Consider the following 18,306-nt stretch of genomic DNA (forward strand, 5'->3'; position numbering starts at 1 on the left):
TCTGTTCAGGAAAATAATCCTTCAAAGGAAGGTTCAAGGCTCCTAAAGTGCACAGAAGTACTCTTCTTGGACAACTATAGGGTGCAAGTTTACTACAGCTACTAAAACTGAATGTAACATGCAACTATTAAGAGAGAACTAAGAGTATGTAGAAATATTTAAAAGTCAAGAAATAGAAAATTGGATAGCCTGTGTTACATCCCTGGGATGTGTTTCTTATTATCACAGTATTGTGATACTGTAGAATCCTCAGACACAAAACCAATTGAAATAAAATAAACAAACCCACTAGTATTTACTGAACACCTGCTATGAATCCAGCTCTGTGCCAGAAATGGTGAAATGGAGAAGTGTCTCCCATGCTAAAAGTTTATCACCAGGCTTGCGGCCAGATGATGTTCCTGAAACAATTCAAGAACAAGGCAAAACAGGATCCATGGAAGGCCATGTAGTGTGATGCTTAAGAGTTGAGGCCCAGAGTCAGGCTGTCTAGGATTACTCTCATTTCTGCTACTGGACTCTTCATGCCTGTTTCCCCATCTGAAAAACAGAGATAAAAATGGTACTTACTTCACAAGATTCCTGGGAGGATAAAATGAGGTCATTTGTATGAAGTCCTAGTGCAGTGCTGATGCATACAGTAAGCCCTCAGTCCCTGTTATTGCTGCAGTAATTATTGGAGGTGAGGCACAGAAAAGACCTCTATTTACCTGACTTGTCTTATCTTGCTCTCCTCAGGAAGGACCAAGACATTTATGCCTGGCTATGGGGTCACACTAGAAAAGAAGTCAAGGAACATCATCCTTGTTTTCTTGGATGCAGATGTAACCAAGCTATGCATGGGCCAAGAGGTGAAGGGCGTGCTGCTCTGCTGAGCTGGCCAGGAGCCGAGGCCAGCAGCTTTCTGTCCTGGGGACTTTGCAGACTTGGAGCATGTACATGCTCAGACTCCTAAAGAGTGTTGGGTAAGTGAGGGAACTGTAACTGAGGAAAGCCATCCACATCTCTGTATCCCTACTGATCATTTCCTGCCTAGCTCCCAGGAGCTGGCACCCACAGCTTTCCAATCCGCAGGCAGAATGAGGCACCCAGGCCCAGGCGATGTGGCCACATAGGCCTGCACTCCAGCTGCACCTCATGTACAGCTGTATGACCTTGGGGCATGTGACTCTGACCTCTAAAGCCTCAAGTCCTTTGTCTGTAAAATGGTTCCTGACCTTGGCTGCACATTAAAATCACTAGGGGGGTGTTTAAAAGCACAAATGCCCAGGACTTGCCCCTGACCAATAAAATCAGAATCCTCTGATGGGACCCACTGCTGTAAGGGGAGATGATCACCTTCTACTCACAGGAGTGAAATTAAATAGGATTATCCATGGAAGACGACTAACACCATGCTTTACACAGAGTACTCCGTAAAAGGTGGTTATCATAGTGCACCACTCAGAGTTCCTAGACTCTAGAAACACCAACCACAGGCTCACAGGATCATACTATGGAAGCTTTATTTTTTCCACAGAAGCTTCTGTTCAGGTGCTTTGCTTTGGCAAATATCAAAAATCAATCCAGCATTTTGATTTCTCTAGTTCTTTGGATTACCTGATCCCGAATCATCTTATTCTTGGAGAGAGAGAAAAGTCAGACACAGAAAATGTTTCTCCCTCTGGATTAAGGGCTGTGAGGCTAAATCCTTATTCCAGCTATGCACTTAGTGGGCCTCCTATCCCCCACCCTAATAAGAGAGGTGCCGTCTAAAGTGAGCCTCATGCTTGGTCTGCAGAAGTGGCAGGCCCTGGAGATGAGCAGCCACAGCTGTGTCCCTGTGGAGGCTACCCTGACACATATCCTTGGCAGAGTTGTAGGACAAGTATTTCTGGGCCAGTGGCACCTTTGACATATCTCTAGTCAACAGAGGGCTTCAAGCCCTGTGATCCACAAAAATTTGTGTGAACTAGGGTATGAGGATTTTAGAGTGTGGGAGAGACCTTTCCATATCTCGCTTCCTACACGTGTCTGGACCCAGAACGGAGAGAAGGAATTGGGACAAAGCAAACAAGTGGAATCCCTTGAAGTCTACAGTTATGTTTTTCAAAGAGTAATAAACATGCAGGAAAACAGAAACAGAACTTCAACTCAAGCAGTAAAAGGGGGCAGCTGGCATCCCAGCTGGAAGAAGAGCTGGTAGGTGACAAGGGAAAAAGTGCTGTCACCCAGCGTAAAGGTAGTGCTTGTTGTCCCCTGGAAACTCAGAGACCAGGGTGCCAGGCAACAGAGGAGTCAATGAAGACTGTTCCAGTCCCATCATGAGCTGCTACAAGGGGTCTTCAAAAAGTTAATGGAAAAATTCATATTATCTTTTAGTTCCATTTTTCCACAAACTTTTTGAAGTACTCTTGCAAAAGGAGATCTGATGTGTGCATTTCAGACCCTGATACTCTTTCTTGTCAAGTCATTCAACAACAGAGATTCACAATGGACCAAGCACTTCTGTCTATCATCTATATCTATCTATCTATCTATCTATCTATCTATCTATCTATCTATCTATCTATCTATCTATCTATCTATCTATCTATCTGATTTCATAACGCCATGAGACAGCTACTGTTATTATCTCTATCTTGAAAACAAGGAAACTGAGGCACACAGAGGTTAAGTAACTTGCCCAAGGTCACGTAGTTAGAATATGACAGAGCTGAATTTGAATCCCGTCTGATTCCAATGCCTGTGCTTCTAATTCCTATACCAAATTGTTTCTAGTCTAGTGAGGGTGTCAGGTCAACAGACGATTAGAATACAGTGCAGTCTAAGTGATTACTAGGGACTGACACAGGTGACGGTGTCCAAAATACCACTATTATCTGATGCTCACTCATAAGAAGGGAGACGGAAGGGACCACCTGGTGACAGACTGGTAGGCACAAAAACAGATAAAATGGGCATTCCAAAAACGACTTGATTAAGTATTTACCTAAGAAAAATGAAAAGGTATGCTCATACAAAACCTGTATGTGAATGTTCATGGCAGCTTTATCTGCAATAGCCAAAATTTGAAAACAACCCAAATTTCTATCAACAGGTGAACAGACAAAAAGGCAACTGTGGCCCGTCCATACAATGGAATACTATCCAGCAATACAAAGAATGAGCTGCTGATGTGCACAACATCGATGAATCATAAAAGCATTATGCTAAGCGAAAGAAGTCAGAAGCAAAAAGAAGTCATATTTTATGATTTCATTTATAGAGAATGCTAGGAAAGGCAAACTCTAGCTTCAGAAAACACATCGTGGTTGCCAGGGTTGGGGGAGTGGAGAATTGAGTGCAATGAGGCACGAGGGGACTTTTAGGGGATGATGGAAACATTCTATATTATGACTGTTGTGGTGGCTACACAGGTGTAGACATTTGTCAAAACTCATTGAATTGCACACTTAAAGCAAATTCTATTATATGCAAATTATTCCCAATTCAAAAAGCATTTTAAAAAGAGACTTGATGTCATGCAGTCCCAACTGAGACGTGCTGGTCTGTGAAGCTAGGAATGAGAGTTTATACATTCTGCCTCATTTCCTTCTTTCTTTTCCATTTCTTTCTTTGCCTTCTTCCTCCTTCCCTGTTTTCTTTCTTTCCTTTTCCTCTCTCCCTCCTCAAAGCCTACCATCTCTTTTTCCAAGCCAAGCCTGGGTGACAGGCCTCTGACCTCCGAGCATTTCTAGCACTGCCATTACAAATTAGTGGAAATGATCAGATACCCAGGCAGCCTGGTTCTCAGCCCACTTCAAGGGGCAGATGTTCTGAAGAACTGGCCAGTGACCCACAGAGAAGGCTGGCAAGCCCACAGGGCTCACGTTGAGCCCCTCTGTGGCTTCTGCTCCGAGGCAGAAAATATGTATATATTAGACAAAAAAGAGGAAGTGCCTTTCCAAGAACTACTCAGGCTTTGGGTGGGAGGGAGGTAATTTGTCTTTGTCCAAGAAAAAATGTTCCTTCCTATGACTCTTGAATTGTTCTGTCCAAGATATCTGGGGGTAGTGGTAAGGGTGAGGGGCTACCGCAGGGGAGAAAGGGAGGTGGAGAGAACAGGGAAAGCAATCACCATACTGCTCTGAGTAACAGCAAGGCAAGCTCTTGCCATCCTAAACCCTGGGAAGGATGAGGAGAGAGGGGACCCTTCACCCAACCAGTGCCCACATGGCTACCTAAGATGGCACCCACATCAGGTGTGTATCTGCCCTCACCGGATGAAAAGTGAACAGAGACGTTAACAGGGCAAGGAGGCAGCAGGAATGGGGACATGACATGAAACTGGCACAGTTCCCTCCCCTGGGCTTGCAGGAGGCCCATGGCAGCCAGAATGTCCATCTGCTATGTCCCACCACTAGTAGGCTCACAGGAGAGAAGGGGACAATGACAACACAACTGCCCTTTGCTCAGAAATTACACCAGTAAGTGAGCAGCCGGACCTGCCTGCCTGGGAGTAAACCACATCAGAGTCGTCAGTTGGGGCTGTCTTGGACAGAGAGTTATAAAGTCCCTCAACCAAGAGGCACGGAAGTTAAGCTCAGGCAAGCACAACCCAGACACACGGGCAGTGGAAGGGGGACTGGGATGCCAGCTGCCATCCAAACCCTTTGTGCTGCAAGTTGAGAGAGACAGTCTTGGAGAACTGGATGCTTTCACTTTTTGTTCCTTCCCAAAAGAGAGTTAGTTCCCAGGCGGTAAGGCCTATAGTTCCATAACAAACTAAGAATGAAGAGATAATGATAGCATTAAGGTAGAACTCTGGCCCAAGACAGGAAAAAAGTAGGCAGGCATCCATGAGGTGAGTAATTCTGGGCACCTAGTAAATGGAAGAGGAAAGAGAAGATCTCTAACCCTAACTACTCTGTTCCAGGTTTTGGAAAAAGCTGCATCCAGAGGAGGCATCCTGCCAAAGTAGGGCAGCCAACATATGGAAATAAAAATCAACCAAAGATCCATCAGCTCTACCATTTACTGGCAAAGAAAAATTAACCTTCTAGTAGCTGATGTACTTTTGCATTTAAAGGCCAAACTATCTGTTATCTACTAAATATCACTTACTTCCATTCTGGTAAGACTCTTATTGGCAGGTTTAAAATATCCATACCCCACCCACTAGTACCAACTAGTCTTCTATTTCAGCCTGAAAGGAAGCTGTATACATTGTGTTACTGAAAATATACCATTATATCTATTGACTGAATCATGAAATCAACTGACCATTGTAATAAATAAGTGCATACACACACAAACACACACACACACACACACACACACACACACGCACATATACTGTCAACAGACTCAGAATAGTCTTTCACAGTTAACAAGTATTAAGGCTTATTGTGCTATTAAAGAAAACACTGTAGACTTTTATCTTCAACAGTATGGTAGAATAGATATGTAGCCAACTCTACCGAAAACAGCTAAAAAAACTGGATACTATAGAAAAACTTCTTTTTAAATGACTAATGAGCTGCAAGTTAGTAAGAAATATTCAGTGAGCAAAAACTTAGTAAAAGCTGGAGCCCAGTATGAAAGCCAAGCCCTGAAGCCAGCTTGAGGACATTTGCCAAAGTGATCTTGAGCTTTATCTTTTGTGACCTCAAGGAAAGAAGGAACAGAGTGAGAATTTCCCATAACTTGTAAAAGACAAGGATCTTGGATCCTGGATCCTGGATCCAGGAACTCCAATGAATACCAAGCACAAGAAATTTGAAAAATATATACACATAGATATGCTTTGTGAAACTGTAGAACACCAAAGACAAACACCAAACAATTAAAAGCAGCCAGAGAGAAAAGGCAGATTATCGTAAAAGGAAAGACAAGACTGACAGATTTCGGAGGCAACTATGGAAAAAAGAAGATGTTTAAATATTATCTTCATTGTCTTGGAGAAAATAACAGTCAACCTACAATTCTACCCAACAAAAATATCTCTCAAAAACAAGGCATAAATAAGTGCATTTTCAAGCAAACAAAAACAGAGAGGTTATCACTAACACTAAAGAAAATTCTAAAGAATGAACTTCAGCCTCTATCAGAAAATACTAAACAAAACAAAGTTGGTAGAGCTATGTTGATATTAATAAGAATAGACTTTAATACTAAAATGATTACTAAAGAAAGAAGTTTCACTTCATTTTAAAAGATTCAATTCATCACCATGAATATAAAACAATTCTAAACTAAATAATAAAGGCCCAAAATATATAAGATAAAAACTGACAGACCATAAAAAGAAAAGTCCATAGGCATATGGTATAGCAGATTGAATTATGTCCCCCCCAAACAATTGAAGCTTGAATTGTCTCCCAAGTTTTATGTATTAGAAACTTCGCCCCCACTGTGATTGTTAAGAGGGTGGGAAATCCTATTATGGTAATTGAAAGGTGGAACCTTAAAAAGGTGATTGGACTGTAGGACCATGCAGTAGTGAATGGATTAAAAATGGTGGTCAGGGGTGTGGTTCTGAGGGCTTTAAAAGAAGAGGAGAGTCTGTCTCTCTCTGCTCTCTCTACTTCCACCATCTTACAATGTGAGACCCCTGAGTCACTGTCGTCGTCACCAGATGGACTTTGGACTTCCCAGTCTCAGAAACTGTAAGCAATAAATGTGATTTTTCTTTATAAATCACCCAGTTTCATATATTCTGTTATAGCAACACAAAAGGGACTAATACATATGGGAAATTTTAATGTACCTCTCTCGGTAACTGATTGATTCAGCAGACAAAAATCAGTAAAGATATAAAATATTTGAAGAACACAATTAAGAAGCTTAATCTAATGAAGTTACATAGAACACTGCATCTAACAATGGAAGAATCCATAGAACATTATGCAAACTGACCACAAACTAAGCCTTACTATAAGCATCAATAAATTTAAAAGGCTAGGTATCATGCAAACAACGTTTGCCAACCATGATGCAATTAAGTTAGAGATCAATAGCAAAAAGGTAACAGCAAGAAAAACAAACGAGGTTTGAAAATTAAACACATCTATAAATAATTCAGAAGTCAAAGAATAAATATAGTAAAAACTATAAAATACTCAGAATCAAATTACAGTTGGCCCTCTATATCTGTGGATTCAACCCATCCATGGATTCAGCCAACTGTGGATCAAAATCATTTGGAAATAAAAAATTGTGGCTGTACTGAACATGTACAAACTTTATTTACTTGTCATTATACCCTAAACAATACAGTATAATAACTATTTACATAGTATTTACATTTCATTATTTACTATAAGTAACTTAGAGATAACTTAAAGTATACAAAAGGATGTGTGTAGGTTATATGCATTTTATAACCATTTTATATAAGACAGTTGAGCATCTCAGATTTTGGTGTTCACAGGAGGTCCTGGAACTAGTCCCATGAATATTAAGCAAAGACTGCATATAAAAATATTACATATCAAAAAATGTGTGATAAATTCAGCGTGGAAATGTATAGCTTATAATGCTAACATTGGGGAAAAAAGCCTGAAAATTAAAAAGCCAAACATTCAACTTAAGAAGTTAAGAGAAAACAGTATCTTAAATCTAAACAAGTTAGAAAGGAGAAAATAATAAAAATTAGTATAAAAACTCATAAATTAGAAAACAAGTAATAGAGAGGATGACAAATTCAATTGGTTCTTTAAAAGATTAATAACATTGACAAAATTCTGAAAAGACTACTTGACAAAAAAAAAAATAGAAGGCACAATAGTATTACAAATGAAAAGGGGACACAACCATATATGCTACTGAACTTAAAAGGATAAAAGCATATTATAAATAACTTCACAGTAAAAATTTAAAATGAACAAATTCCTAGAAAAATCTAACTTACCAAAATCAATTCTAGAAAAAAAAATCAAAACCACTACTGAAGTAATTGAATTATAGGTTAAAAATCTTCAGGGGAGAAAGAATTTTAGCCTTTCATAAACTCTGTTTAAGAACAGATAAAGAAAAAACATTCTACAACCCAATTTTACAAGTCTAGCATAACTAGATACAAAAACCTGAAAAAGATAATATGGAAAATGAAAATTATAATCCAATACACTTATGAATATAGTTGCAAAACTTCTAAACAAAATACCAGCAAAACAAATCTCACACTGTATAAAAAAATGAAAACATTATGACCAAGTCAGATTTCTTCTAGGAAAGCAAAATGAATTTAACATTGGAAAATCAGTTTACCAGACCCTAACAAATTAAAGGAAAAAAATTATATGAATCCTCTCAATAAATGCAGAAAAAGTATTTAATAAAGTTCCATTTATGATTTTAAAAAACAAAATGCTTTGCAAACTACATAAGGATAGTTCCTTATCCTGATAAAAAAATATCAAATCCATTGATAACATCATTCTTAAAGGAAAATGTTGAACATGAAAGGCAAAATAAAAATTTTTAGAAGACAACGTAAGAGATGTATTTGCATTAAGGATGTTCTTAAAAAGACTGATACATTTTTATTACATTAAGATTAAGAATTTCTGCCACTATAAAGATACCAAAAAATATCATTGGAAAAAAAAATAACAAATTAGAAGATATTTGCAACACTGAGAAATAGTCTCCTGCATATATAAAGAACTACAAATCAATAAGAAAAAATGTAAACTACCCAATTTTTAAGTAAACGGACAAAACACTTGAAGAGGCACTTCACACACAAAAAAAGAAAATCTAAAAGGCCAACAGCATATGAAAAGATGCTGAACCTCTTTAGTAATCAAATGTACATAAATTAAAACCACATAAGAGACTGTTTCCCACCCACCGGACTGGCAAAAAAAGGATATGGAGCAATAGGAACAATTTTACACTCCAGCTGGATATAGAAATTGGTTAAACACATTAGAAATTAATTTTTTTATTGAGGTGAAATTCATATAACATGGAAATTAATTTTGAACTATTCTAGTGATGTTGAAAATGCTCATAGTCTGTGACCAGCAATTCTATTCCTGTGTATATATTCCCTAAGTAAACTTACATACATGTTCAGCAGAGGACTTGAAAGAAATGTTTATAGGGGGACTGTCTAGTCAGAAGTGACCCCAGCCATAGTGCTAGGGCTGGGGCTCAAGACCCTGTGCTTTGTTGGGGGTAGTCCCTTTAAGAAGGCAGGGGAAGACTTGGAGAGGTATCATGAGAACACTCAGGAAGGACCAGGTAAGGTGCAATTTACCAGCTGATACGGAAATATTTCAGTTGTTTGTCAACCAGTACAGCCTTACTGGTGTGCATGGGCTAAATATGAGCATAAAAACAAAAGAATACAAACAATATGATTCCATTTATATGAAGTTCACAAACATGAACAACTAACAAGATATTGTTTAGGGATACAAATATAAGAGGGTAAGACAATAAAGAAGAGCACAAGGAAAAGACACAGAGATGTCCAGAAAATGGTTATCCCCGAGAAGGGAAGGGATGGGATGGAGAAAGGTACACAGGTGCTATGGGTCAAATGCATCTCCCAAAAGTTCATGTATTAGAAACTTAATCTCCACTGTAACGGTGTTAAGAGGGTGGGAAATCCTATTATAGCAATTGAAAGGTGGGGCCTTTAAGAGGTGATTAGATTATGAGGACTGTACCCTTGTAAATGGATTAATTCATTGATGGTTTAATGGGTGGTCATAGGCATGGTTCTGATGGATTTATAAGGACAGTCAGTGAGCTGGTCAGCTCTCTTGCTCAGCCATTCTCCATGTGACATTCTGCATTGCTATAGAGAGTCACCACCCAGAACAAGGCCTTCACCAGATATGTCCCCTGGACTTTAGACCTCCTAGCCTCTGAAACAATAAGAAATAAATTTCATTCTTTATAAATTACCCAGTTTCAGGTATTCTGTTATAAGCAACAGAAATGGACTAATACAACAGGGGACTTCAAAGGTAAGAGCGACATGCTTTTTCTCAAATTGACTGGTGAATACACGAGTGTTGGTCCTGTTATTATTTTTCAGACCTTTATATACAATTTATAAATGCTCTTTTGAATCTAGTGGCTATTTCACTAAAACTATTTTAAAAGAAGGTCATAAAGAAAAATTTAATAAGAAACTGTCATATCAATTTGCTGTGGTTCCTTCCATGTCTTTTCTAGTTGCTAGGCAAAGATGATCTCCTCAATTGTAATTGGTGGTGCTCTTAAACCAACTTAAAATTCTAAGAGTTTCTCCCCAAATCACTCCAGAAACATTATTGCAAGAATTTCTCCAGTGAGGTACAGCAAGGCCCAACTTCCGGAGTACATTCTGCTCTGGCAACTTCATTTAATGTAATCATAATCACAGTGGTTTTTCTTAACCTCCTGGAATCTTCTCAAATTTTGGAATCTTTAAAATGAGGGCACAGAGCAAATGATTACATTCTGTTTCTCTTGCTTAGATTTCAATGTTGATGCTCTCGTTTTGAGTTCTTTGCCACACACTTCAGCTGTGCGATGCCCAATTCCCCTCATCAAGATTTGCTGACAGTCAGGGGAAGTTTCTAACTGTACTGAGTGTACATTGAGGACTAGGGAGTGGGGGGAGTTTGGGGGGTTGCACACATGTGCAAATTTTTAGCAACCCCAGCAGATGCTTGGCATTTGTAGATTCAACATTCACTTTTTTAGTTATTTGTGAATAACTCCTAATAGCCACACTTTATGGTAATTTGTCTTTTTTTCTAAAGCACAAATGTGAACCATTTATTGAAAAGCCACAGCACAAGAGCAGTCACCTAGCTGGACAGGGAGCCTTCTTGAAGGCCCTGCATTCGCATCCCAACATGCCACCAGGGAAACAAAAACTCTCTGCAAGTGAGAGAAACTTTATTTCCTTGAGTGCAAGTTGAAAAGGCAAATAATTGGTGGTCTGTGACTAATCACAGAAACCTCTCACCTCTGGACTAAAACCTGATTCAGAAGGAAATCAAGAGCCTATGCAAATATTTCTGCATTTGCAAACTTGGGGATTTGCCAAGGGCTTAAAAGGTATCCATTAAGAATGTCACGGGTCTACTGTATTGAATCTTGATCGAGGAGGTTTTCAAAATTCTTCTACTGAAATTAAGTCATTTTTATCAGGGCTCCTCTGATCTTAAGACAGCTTCAGCATCTAATGCTGAGCCTGGGTGTCCAATGTATGACTAAATAGACTCAAATTGGTGAGAGAGATTCAGCAGAGCCTATAGTGTATTTATAATGCTACTTTTATTTTTTCCATCTCTTTCTATTATTTGTTTATCAGCTTTTCTTTGGATCCCAGTTATGCATACATGCCTCCTTTTTAAAAAGTTGACAGCGAACCCCAATTCAAAAATCCACAGGTGCTCAGAGAAACCCAAAGATTCCTGAGACTTCCCTATGCTTCTTCCTGACTTTGCTCCCCAAATCTGAGGGGTATTCTCAGATCACCCCTACTGCACATGTAGATGTAACGCTCCACCCTTCTTTTTCCATAGGAATTCCAGCCGCACCTGGCATTTCCAACGCTAAGTAAGAAGGAGAGGAGTTGCATCACTGGGTACTCATGGGTTGCATACTGCACGGTCCTGCCTCCTAAGGAAATATTCCCAACTGGGCAGCCCTCGGGACAATGTGGTTCAGTCACTTCCCACCACCAACCCCCAACCCCTCTGCCTTCCAGCCCCCTGGGATTTCAAGGAATACCCTTGTCTCCATCTTATCACACAATATAATTTTGCTTCTATACACGGACCCTTTGGACAGTTCTGAGCATTTCTGATTATATTCTCAATGGCCTATTACTGGCAGCTTCTTTTAACAAGATTAAGAATTTCTTCAAATAAGTTACCAAAATAATGAATTTACGTGCATCCAGAAATGGAGCAATACTCTTCCGTTACTTTGCATTTTCCACACATGTATTGAATTTAAAAGCTACTCTTTAAAAACCATCAGCATTCATTTTCCTCTGCTTTTGTTTTTCCTGTTGCCTTTGTTTTGGAGCAAATAGTAACTGAGCAAATCATCAGAGAGTCAGACCAAGCTTAGCATCACTCATTTACACAGACACGCTTCCAGTTTTGAGCACAATGTTTGAATTGAGTAAACACCATTGCTTAGCATGGGGCTGTGGCCATGACATCTTGAACTCATTTTCATTTATTTATGTATTTACTTATTTATTTTTATTTTATCATTACACAATGTAAAAGCTCATTTTACTGATGGAACAACACATTTGTAGTGATAAGTCCACATTCCCTACACAGATGCAAGAAACCGATGCCACTAGGGTCCACCTCTCCTGCTCCACCTTTTCTATCATCAGGTCTCTTCCAACTTCAGCATTGAAGTCACCAAGTTGGGAGGACTCTAAACATGTCTCCTGGTCACAAGAAGACAGGTCGAGGTTCACATGTTTCCTTCTTAGTATTTTCTTTAGCATTAAATATTAGAACATAACCACTACTAATAATAGTATAACAGCTACCTGCCAAATTTTGATAAAAGAGCATAAAGTTCTCAATTTATTTCAACTGCAGGGCTTTGTAGTTATAAAATAATTTTGATCAGTAAGGTCCTGGCAAACCAGAAACCTCAGGGTTTTTGTTATCCTAGATAGCTAGTTTTTCCTCTAAGCAAATTTCCTCTAAAAAAAATCATTTGGGATGTACTTCAACTTCTCATGCCTTCTTATATTGGACACCCAAGATATAGTTCAAACTGTTCTTGATACACATGGGTCATTGTGAGCACCAGTTACAATGCTACAAAACAGAGTCCTGACAACCATCAAAACACATAAAATTTCATTGAATTGCTCACATTAAACACTTATATTAAATAGTGTTATAATTCCATGCTTTGAATTCTTGTGCCTTTTAAATTTATTTTAGGTTTTTTAGTTTTTCTGTTTCTTACATTACCATTACTTCTTACAGATGCCTGGTAAAAGAATTTTAATATCCTTTGTACAGTACTTTATCAATCTCTTCCAATTTGCTAGGTGCACTTGGCGAAGTAATCACCAAGCCTTTTAGAATTTTAAGTAAATGCAGAGTCCTCCTGAAGGACAATCTGAAATTTCCTCCCATGATCAAAATACATGAATTGTATTACATGGAAAAATAGTAGTAAAACACATGGACTTAGGACATCTGTCTTGGTTTACCATTTAGGTCTCAACTGGGTAAGTGAAATTGTGTAAACTTAAGTTCCAGAATGTTGTGGTATTATCCTAATACCCATAAGATAAGAGCACATGTTATTTTTTAGCCTATCTCATTTTGTTCTCAAGATATTTTGGTTGACTTGGTAAGGCCCTGATGGTTATACCTACTTTACAGATGAAGAACAAAATTGGTCAAGGGCTTTGGCCAAGTCCAGCCCAGATGTCAGTGAGGCCTGTTCCTGCAGCCAGTGTTTCCTGCCCTGTCTTCTCAGTACATCTGTGGATTTGTAAACATGCTTTGATTCCTCGGGAAAGAATAAAGAATGGCATGTCATGGACTCCTTGATGGGCAGCACCAAGGGCAGAAAAGAGCCTAAAAGACATCAGGGAACTCAGAGCAGGAAGTGAGAGACAAGTGAAAAGTTGTCACATGGCTTTCTTAGCATTATCTTCCATCAGGTCAGGTGCTAGAATCTGCCAGGACTTCAGACTAAATGCACCTTCTTCTTGCCTGTACCTTTCGCACACTAAATGCCTCCATGGCTCACCTGGCAAGGACCCAAGGCAGCACACACTTCTCCACTCCAAGGCGAGCGACCACCACTAAAACACAATGGTCAGAGGCAGCTCAACACCAGTGCCAGGAGAGCACATCTTGATCCACTGCTGCAGAGGACATGTTAGCAGTTGGCCCTTAAAGCAAACCCACTGGGGTGTTGAGGATCAGAAAGGAATCTTAAGGGGCCAGACTCTGCCACCAAGTTAACAAATCTGCCCAGCAGCCATAGGCTGAGGCACTGAGGAGTATGACAGGAGAGCCCTATATTAACAGTCCTGTGTCCTATGGATGCCTTAACTAGACAGGCAGAGTGGGGAGGACGGAGAAAGAGCTAAGTGTCACACACATCCCCCCCTCCTGCTTGCAGATATCTCAGTGGGACAGCTGTTCTCCTACCTTGCAAAAAAAAAAAAAAAACCCACAATATTTTAATGCAAGGATGTAAAGGGCCTCCAGCCTCCGCAAATCTTCACAGCTTTAAAGACCTTATATCAAACAGCTCAGCCACTGCTTTTCACCTCCACAGTGTAGCCTAACCCCAGAGCAAAACTGACACCCTAGCAGGACAGGAAGTCTTCCCCACACTGGCTGCTCAGCAGGAAGCATGAAGAACGGCTGGGTCCTGGGAGGTCACCCTGGATTCAGGATTCGTTTTCTGAAGAACGGCTGGGTCCTGGGAGGTCACCCTGGATTCAGGATTCGTTTTCTGTGTTGAGTTGGAAACCTAGGGGCTCTGCCGCAGTGATTCCGACCTTCCCCAGGGTCCAAGGGAGGTGAAATTACCTAAATGAAAGTTCAAATGGCAAGGGCTGGCTGAAAGTGACACGTGAGACAGTCTTCAGATCAACACCAACCCAAGGCCAATACCACAATCTCCTCAGTGGGATGTACGATTTTTGTCCTGTGTTCTTCACAGTAAAGTTGTTCAAATTATTCCTCCTTGTCCCTCACGCTCCCTGACCCCAGCACACACACAATTACATAAAGACATCTTAAACAACTGTAGCTCCCAGCTTCTTCATTCCGGGGGAGGATGGGGAGATGGTGAGGAGCTGCTTGGGCCCATGTTCTGATCATTAATTGGGGTTACATAATCACACAAACACCGGCTGGAAACATTCCGTGAATATCAGTTCAGCAAACACCTCATTCCCCCGCCTTCCCTTCTCCTCTCCCCGCCCCCACACAGAACGCAAGCCCGTGTTAACAAAACCTAAGCACTCCAAGTAGCTAGAAGGGCACCTTACAATGCCAAGGGCTGCAGGAACTTCAGGGTGCACAGCAGAAAGAGCGCCGAGGTGTCGCTCACCCAGTGCCCAGACCCGCAGACCCTCTTCCTGCAACCACTGCCCCCAAAGTTCAAAACCAAGCCACAGAAGTAGTCCTGACCTGCGACATAAACCAAACCAGCCGCGTTAAAGGAAACCGACGCCTGACCTCCCAGTTCCTCTGCCCCAGCACTTCTGTCTAACCTACGTGGGTTCAGGTGGTCCGCCACCCTCGGGCGTCCTCAGGCAGCCCGGACCATCTCATCAGAGGCCATTCAGCACCATTGGTGTTTCTATTTTACAAGATGGTAAAACGTGGGGCAGAACTTGGAAGGGGCACTGGCTTAACTAGCGGCGACGGCAAGAATCCCCAACAGAATAGGAGTTTGGTTTTTGTTTTGTTTTTGTTGGGGGAGGGCGTGTGATTTTGCTTTGGGAACATTTTCGGGGGGGAAGGGAGAGCTCTCCCGTCTGTCTTGGCACCCAGCATCACACGAATCGCGCTCTCAACCAGGCAGGCAGCAGAGACCACCGAGTATGGAGCAGCAGGCAGGACAGGAGAAGAAAATGCAGGTGCTGCCAAAGGCGCTGCCCGACAGCCGCGGCTCAGCAGGAGCCGGGCGGCCCGCGCCGGTGCCCAGCGAGCGCAGGAGCGCGCGGCGCGCACAGGGTTACAGCCCCGCAGCTGCGGCAGCCGCCGCGCGGGTGATTGACGCGCGGGGGTCACTTGAGGCTGGCGCGGCTCCCCCAGCACCAGGCCGGCCGGCGAGCTCAGCCCACCGAGGGCACCGGCCGCCGCGCGCCGCCCACCCGGCGGGCCCCTGGCCGCCGGCCACCTGGCCTAAGAAAGGCGGCGACAAAATGGAATCGCAGCTCGCCATTCTACTTCCCGGTGGCGGCCGCAGGCAAAAACACAATCAATAAAATAAAGCGCAAGGAATCCGTCCGCCGAGTAAAAACCCAGAGTCCCCTACCTTCGGCCTTGGGATGGCAAACTGGTCCTGTGTTCTCTGACCCACGGATCCAGCCCCTTCTTCATGAGTTATTCCGGTCAGTCAGGACTGTGTGCATTTTTTTCATGAACACCTGTTTCAAGTAAGGGGTAGAGACCTTAATGAAAGAATTGTCCTTAAAAAATAACCTGTGCATGCGTATGTCCATCCAGGCATGCATGCGTGTTTGTATACACACATATGCACACGGAATATCCATGTACATTGAAGCACCAAACTAGGCAGTTGGATAATGGGAGAGTCTGCTGGTTGTGAGCATGCTCGCGCCGGGAACAGATCCACCCTCTGTTATTCCTCTGAATAAATATAAATCACGATCAGAAACCCAAACAGAAGCATCCCTCTTGAATTCCTGCTGCTGAAAAACACGGAATAAATTCAACCCGCAGACACAGAATCTAATCAGCAGCTGTTTTCTGGATCCAGAGCCAACCCATGCCTCGCTTGTCTTTTCCACTAGGAGTCCAGACCTTTTTTTGAAAGGGGTTTTAACCTTTTAAAGATACAGTACACCAATTATTACTTCTGAAAAACCATCACTCCGAGGGCAGGAAGCCAGTCCCACACCTAAAGTCACAGGCAGGTTTGTACACGGTGATAATGATTTCATTTACTGGTGTGCCTTTTAAAAAATTACATGTGTGTGTATGTATATACATCCATATCCAAGTATAATGCACATATATGGAGAGAGAGAAAATGCAGATGCAAGGCATAAAACTAGGCACACATATTTATTGCAGTGACAAGCTTCTCAATGAGGAATCGGCATGTTATGTAAACACTGTGATCCTTCACTTCTGAACACACGTGTTCACAGGGTCAGACGATGCAGGGGACTCCTGTCAGCACGGGTGTCATCCTTCACCAGCCCCTAATTGCGGATCAAGGGCCAGGAAGCCTGCAACAGTGGCTGGAGGAAAGGGGACCTCTACCATGTCAGGCTCCCCACAGAACACTCATTGCCCTTCCTGCCCTGCAGTCTCAGGAACTATGTCCTCAAACCAAAGAATAGTGCTGGCATTACTTCTAAACTATAATGTAATGGAGGACCAGATCTAGTTCCAAGACATCCTGTTCTGGTTTTCTTCCAACCAGGATCAGGAATCAAAACTACCACCTGAACCTTAGAGTCTTTAAGATTCAGACTTAGGCCCTTCTTCAAGATTTTGTTAATGAGTTCTTTCATTGTTATTGTTATTTTGTTTGTTTTTTACCTTTCTTTAAGGGCTAGGTTGAGCATGGAGGTAGAAAAACGGGGTAAGAGGATAAATAATCTCTAGCCAAAAAAAAAAAAATTATTTGCCAAGTACTTCAGCCACCCAGATGGTGTTTATTCCAGCTTTGTTTTGGCTTCTAAAGAGGTAGCACTGAGAAGAAGCACAACTCGTAACCGTATTCATGCTTGACAGGAAGGCAAGTGCCTTTTACAGTTTCTTTTGCACCCCAGGAACCCCAGAGCTTCGGAGCAGCACTGTCTGCTTCTCCTCTGGTTCCACCCACAAGCCCCTGAGTGACAGCAGGAGCAGCAGCTCACCTCAGGAGCAACACAGCGCTCCTACTGCCACTCCTGGGGCACGTCTCCCTGGCTCTAGCATCAGCACCCATTCCTCCCCTGCCTAGTCCTGTCAGGCAAACCGCTGAACCCAGGGTACTGTCACTCTCCCACCCTTCCCAGCCACACACACACACTCTCTTCCCTCCCCCTTCCAGGGCTCTTTAGCAGAAAATTATCATATTTCATGTGTCATCGCCCTAGCTAGCTGAGCCTGTCACTGATTGGCTGGGCACCAGCAGCAGAAAATGTCACCAGCCACACAGAGTAGAGCTGGCTCTCTGGCGGCCACCACAGACCTGAGCCCAGGAGCTCTGTGACAGGCACAGACCTACCACAGGGCACCTGTCACTCCTCTCCCATCCATCCCCCATGGCATCTCCCCAGCACTGGGGGAGGGGGTGCAAGGAGACTTGCGGGGAGCTGCTGACATTCCTATTCTTTCCAGCATGTTTGAGAAGAAACTAAAGACGTTTCTACTAGGGTTTAAAGATTTGGAGAAAGTGTTTTTGACAAAAACATTCTCTCTTCACATTTTAAAAAAAAAAATGATTAATAAGGCTGGGGAAAACAAGATTGTCTTTACCCCTGGGAGTTTATCTGCTGCTGCTGTTTATTCCACATCTAACATCACATGCACCAAGGTATAATCATAATATTGCAAGGCTGTCAGGAAATCCAGAAGGTGATTCGGGTCCATCCTCTTACCTTTAAAGAGAACAGCTCTTAACCTT

The 18,306-nt window shown here is 41.9% G+C and overlaps 1 protein-coding gene across 3 annotated transcripts in view; it reads right to left on the reverse strand.

Moving 5' to 3' along the window:
• Window positions 1–18,306, reverse strand: part of HIVEP3 (HIVEP zinc finger 3) — a 467,815-nt gene that overhangs the window by 347,734 nt on the left and 101,775 nt on the right. For 2 of the 3 annotated variants that reach the window (XM_063104293.1, XM_063104291.1), the window contains exon 2: window positions 15,979–16,090. The exons of the other annotated variant lie outside the window; for it this stretch is intronic. The gene's annotated coding sequence lies outside the window, so the exon portion shown is untranslated. The remainder of the gene's footprint in view (window positions 1–15,978; window positions 16,091–18,306) is intronic. 3 annotated transcript variants of the gene reach the window in all.

Source organism: Cynocephalus volans, chromosome 8, assembly GCF_027409185.1.
Source record: "Cynocephalus volans isolate mCynVol1 chromosome 8, mCynVol1.pri, whole genome shotgun sequence".
Classification (NCBI taxonomy): domain Eukaryota; kingdom Metazoa; phylum Chordata; class Mammalia; order Dermoptera; family Cynocephalidae; genus Cynocephalus; species Cynocephalus volans.